The sequence below is a fragment of the Tasmannia lanceolata genome, unplaced genomic scaffold, assembly GCF_043159265.1.
Source record: "Tasmannia lanceolata isolate RefF3 unplaced genomic scaffold, GAP_Taslan_0.1 ptg000012l, whole genome shotgun sequence".
Classification (NCBI taxonomy): domain Eukaryota; kingdom Viridiplantae; phylum Streptophyta; class Magnoliopsida; order Canellales; family Winteraceae; genus Tasmannia; species Tasmannia lanceolata.
This window is the reverse complement of record NW_027518689.1, coordinates 42493618-42499642: the sequence shown is the minus strand read 5'-3', so window position 1 is coordinate 42499642 and position 6025 is coordinate 42493618.

Here is a 6025-nt window from a genome sequence, read left to right as displayed (position 1 = left end):
TTTTACTACCTACTTACCTTTAGTTATTCTATTCACCCCCTCTGTACTATAGGACAGCCCATTTTTTAGTTTTTACATTTCCCAGGTAAAAAATGGGTGAATAAAGTTAATTTATCGTTTCCATTTCAAAATCTAAGGGTTTGGATTATTCGGTTTTTTAACCCAAATTAACCGAAAACCGATTTTGAAAAACTAAATTTTTTTAAACTGAAACTGGTTGTTCGGTTATTCGGTTAACCGAATAATTTTCCAGTGAAAATCGCAACCGAAACCGATAACCGAAATTGGAGCCGAATCATAACCGAAACCGAACCGATACAGTTGAAAACCGAACCGAAATAACCGACCGGACCGACTTCGGTTCGGTCGGTTATTTCGGATTAATGAACACCCCTAAAAGGGGTTTCCGCGATTTCACGGAAAGCCCTTTTCCTACCTCATACATCGGAAAGCACCTCTTTCCGAGACTTTCACCCGACGATCGACACTCTCTCTCTCTTTTCTCCCTCAGACCCTCTCTCAAGACCTCCATTCTCAACGACTCTCTCTCTCTCTCTCTCTCTCTCTCTCTCTCTCTCTCTCTCTCTCGCAAAACCTGCATTGTCGACGACTATCACCTTCCGGTAAGTCTCCCTCTCTCTCTCTCTCTCTCTCTCTAATATTTGTCTGATTTTTTTTTGTTGGATTTATGGGGTTTGGATAGGGTTTCAGATAAGGGGTTTGGGTAGGGATTTGGATTTACTGGGTTAGGGTTTCATTTTTTATTTTTTTTCCCATTCTATTTTGGTATTCTATTACTGGGTTAGGGTTTTAGATTTTTGTTTCTCCTCTGTAGATCCACATATCTTTGGGCTTTAGATCTTTGCAGGAATACATTTGCTGTTGATTTACACATTTATTTTTTGGTTACTTTTGTGCCCTGCATTTTTAAAGTATTTATCGCTGCTTTTTAAAATGAAAATTCCAAACAGATGTCTCCATGTATTCTAGCTCAGCAAATTAGTTGGAGGTTTTTTTTTTATGTATTTTTCGCACATCTCTCCATGTATTTTTCATGAATTACTAATGTCTTCATGTTGTTGGTTGGCCCATGTATTTTTTAGTTGCTTTTGTATCATTGTATCTTGGACTAATTTTTGTTCTATGAAGGAAACACTCCACACTGAACTCTCCAGCATATTAGCTTGAGTATTTTGTGGGTGTTTTTTTTCCAAGTTTTAAAACTGTTTGATGCAAGTCTTTGTGACTCTGTCTATTTGATACTTGATTGAGTCATTTGATACTCAATTGGTTTTATCAATTTGAACACCTGATCTATTTGATTTTGGGTGGATTTAGGGTTCCACAAATATGATTTTTTCTTGTTAGTCATGTCCTTTTTCTTCTTTTGCAGGTAATCATCCTACTGTCAATTTCCTTCTTCTTAACCTTCCTGAGGTTTGTTCTTAATTTCCTTTTTATAGTCTTGATTTCTTTTTTTATGATCTTTGATTCAAGGCTGTTGTAACCTTCATGAGGTCTGCTTCTTCTTGGCAACTCTATATTTGTGACAATTTTTTGTCAAGTCTATGTTGGTTGCCTGATTTATATCTTGGCAGCTCTATATTTGTGACAATTTGATTGGCATTGTTATTGTTCAACTTCTGTTTGTCATGGTTTTCTTATTTTGATTGACAATTTGATTAGACCCACTTATTTTAGACTAGATTCTATGTTGGCATCATTCTGCATATCAGTTTGTCACAGTTTCTATTTAACAGGTTTCAATTGAGTTTCCCTGCAACGAAATGCATATTTCTGTAGTTTCTGTCAGGTTTCTGTGCAACGAAACGCTCATCTGAAAGGTTTCTGTCAGGTTTATTTTCCTTCACTTTCCTTTCTGCCACATCAGTTTACTTCCCTTTCCTTTCCTTTCCCGACGAGAGAACAAAGCATAAGGGTCAAAAAATGTGTGCTAGTTTTTTTTTAGAAACAAATTGAACCCTACAGGTCCATTTGGATGTATGTAAAATAGAAATAGAAGAGAAGGAAAACATTTCCATTTCTTTACTTGGCTTTTTCTCTGCCTAACAGTAAAAAAATTGCTTTCCATTTTGGGATATATAAAGAAAGGGAAAACTTTATCAATGATCCAAACCATTCATTGTCCGATGCACATTTCATGGTCTTTCTCACCGAGTATGGGACTGAAAAGATTAAACTGCTACTGGGATTACCAAAATGGTGGAGCCAATTTCTAATCCAATCCCTCCATATTAAAATTACTTATTGACTCAAGTGATCCTGAGTCCTGACTATTTGATTGGGAGAGACATTTCATCACTGAAATATTGACCAGCACTCAAAATTAAAGGTCTTCATTCCAATGATATATTGCCTAGAAATTGATCTTTTTAGTTTTTGTGTGAATGGCAGAGATTAATCTCCCTAAAAAACATGGTTTTGAACCTCACCCATTCCCACTTCATTAAAGGTGAAAGGCTCACGATGGAGGAGAAACAAAGAGACGACTGCGTTCTTAGTATCTTGAAAAGGGACTAGGCAAGGATTTATCTTCGCTCACGTCTACACATCACATGCAAAGAATATTTTCAAGGGTGCCTAGAGATATTGAAAAGGGACTAGGCATGGGTATAGTCGACGCCATACAACGGGCCACAGACATTCGATTTTCGCCCAAAAATAGATTTTTCTTGTCTGGGTTGTTAGAGATTGTGAGGGATTTTATGATACAAAGCCAAATCCGTGATGGGTTTTGATCATTGAAAGAGAACAAGTGTTTCCAACACTAATAGCTTCAATCAACATCTTCCTTTCAACCCAAAATCAGCATATGAAGAATATGTACTGCTATGTATCGAAACAGAAAAACCCTAAACCCGTTTGGTTGCCGGGTTTTCTTCTTTTCGTGGGATTTATGTGGGTAAAGGTAAGAGACAAAAGAGGGGACAAGCATTAATTAGAGAAAGATATTATGATGAGTGGAGAGAGAGGGTAGAGAGAGAAAGAGAGACCACCATTTTCAAGACAAGATTTTGCTGATGTAAGCAAGTAAAAGCTGATGTGACGACTAAATATTCTCCCACATAAATCCTAGGAAAAAAAAAACCCAGCAACCAAATGGAGTGGCAGCTAGTTTTTTTTTAGAAACAAATTGAACCTTTGGATGTATGTAATATAGAAATAGAAGAAAAGGAAAACATTTCCATTTCTTTACTTGGCTTTTTCTCTGCCTAACAGCAAAAAAATTGCTTTCCATTTTGGGATATGTAAAGAAAGGGAAAACTTTATCAATGATCCAAACCATTCATTGTCCGATGCACATTTCATGGTCTTTCTCACCGAGTATGGGATTGAAAAGATAAAACTGCTACTAGGATTACCAAAATGGTGGAGCCAATTTCTAATCCAATCCCTAGACCTGGCAAAAGCGACCCGTGCCCGCGGGTCGGGTTGCGGGCACAGGTCTGAGTTTTAGTGACCCGTCAAAACTAACCCGTGGGTGACCCAACCCACAAAAACACGGGTCGGGTTGGGTTGGGTCAACCCGCGGGCACCCGCTAGTCACTTGGCTTTTTTAAGGGTGGTGATTTTGTTACGCTAATCTAGTTAGATGGCTTTCTTTCTAATGTAAAGGATGGTGATTTTGTCATGCTAATCTATTTTTTCAGGGTTTGATGCCTGAATAGGTTATGGCTGGCACCATAGAATATAAATAGGTTGTGGCTAGCACCATAGGTTGATCCCAACCCTCCGATTTGAATGTTAGAGGGTTGATCACTTGATCCTAACCCTCTATAGATCAGAGGGTTAGGATCAACCTATTGAAATGATTTTTGGGGCACAGCCTATTTAGGTTGTGGGCCATCTAATGGACGGTTTGGATCATCCCATGGTCCCGGCCATACCCCCCTCATCAAAATCCAGTGATAACATTTTCAAAAATAAACAACTGTTTGAATTTGCGGGTGACCCGCGGGTTGACCCGGCCCACCCGCGGGCCGTGCGGGTCACCTAAATTCTGACCCGCAAAAATGCGGGTCATCTCCTGACCCGACCCGTGTGACCCGCACCCGCACCACCCGCGGGTTGACCCGGCCCGACCCACCCGTTTGCCAGGTCTACCAATCCCTCCATATTAAAATTACTTATTGACTCAAGTGATCCTGAGTCCTGACTATTTGATTAGGAGAGACATTTCATCACTGAAATATGGACCAATACTCAAAATTAAAGGTCTTCATTCCAATGATATGTTGCCTAGAAATTGATCTTTTTAGTTTTCGTGTGAAGGGCAGAGATTAATCTTCCTAAAAAACATGGTTTTGAACCTCACCCACTCCACTTCATTAATCATTAAAGGTGAAAGGCTCACGATGGAGGAGAAACAAAGAGACGACTGCGTTCTTAGTATCTTGAAAAGGGACTAGGCATGGATTTATCTTCGCTCACGTCTACACATCACATGCAAATAATATTTTCAAGGGTGCATAGAGATATTGGATGGCATTGCTTCCATCTGAACTTCTCCCTTGTTCATCTTTTTGCTGTTAATGGTAGTGTAGACAACGGGCACTAACTCTCTTGATGAAACCACTCAAGGTGGGGCATGCCTAGGTATGGGACAAGGTGGGCATTCCATCAATTATGGGGCTTTTGGGGTATTGGATAGGTACCAAACATTTGGTGTCAACAGCCACCACATCACGTGTTCGAATCACTGAAGGGGTAACATGTGAAAAGGGTTATTTAGAGATGGGGACGGGGTTAAAAAATGTGTGAAAGCCATCGGAGTGAAGTTACCACAGTGAGCTGCAAATTTAACAGCCCCCCCCCCCCCCCCCCCCTCCCCTCACCACGGATGAATGAATCCCCAGTTAATTGATTCTGACTCTCATTGACATGTTTTGTGGGTATAGTCGACGCCATACAACGGGCCACAGACATTCGATTTTCGCCCAAAAAATAGATTTTCCTTGTCTGGATGGTTAGAGATTGTGAGGGATTTTGTTATACAAAGCCAGATCCGTGATGGGTTTTGATCATTGAAAGAGAACAAGTGTTTCCAACACTAATAACTTCAATCAACATCTTCCTTTCAACCCAAAATCAGCATATGAAGAATAGGTACTGCTATGTATCGAAACAGAAAAACCCTAAACCTGTTTGGTTGCCGGGTTTTCTTCTTTTCCTGGGATTTATGTGGGTAAAGGTAAGAGACAAAAGAGGGGACAAACATTAATTAGAGAAAGATATTATGATGAGTGGAGAGAGAGGGTAGAGAGAGAAAGAGAGACCACCATTTTCAAGACAAGATTTTGCTGATGTTAGCAAGAAAAAGCTGATGTGACCACTAAATATTCTCCCACATAAATCCTAGGAAAAAGAAAACCCAGCTAGTTTTTTTTTAGAAACAAATTGAACCTTTGGATATATATAATATAGAAATAGAAGAAAAGGAAAACATTTCCATTTCTTTACTTGGCTTTTTCTCTGCCTAACAGTAAAAAAATTGCTTTCCATTTTTTGGATATTTAAAGAAAGGGAAAACTTTATCAATGATCCAAACCATTCATTGTCCGATGCACATTTCATAGTCTTTCTCACCGAGTATGGGACTGAAAAGATTAAACTGCTACTAGGATTACCAAAATGGTGGAGCCAATTTCTAATCCAATCCCTAGACCTGGCAAAAGCGACCCGTGCCTGCGGGTCGACCCGACCCACCCGCAAATTTGCGGGCAGGGGTCTAAGTTTTAGTGACCCGTCAAAACTAACCCGCGGGTGACCCAACCCGCAAAAACACGGGTCGGGTCGGGTCAACCCACGGGCACCCGCTAGTCACTTGGCTTTTTTAAGGGTGGTGATTTTGTTATGCTAATCTAGTTAGATGGCTTTTTTTTCAAATGTAAAGGATGGTGATTTTGTCATGCTAATCTATTTTTTAAGGGTTTGATGCCTGAATAGGTTATGGCTGGCACCATAGAATATAAATAGGTTGTGGCTAGCACCATAGGTTGATCCC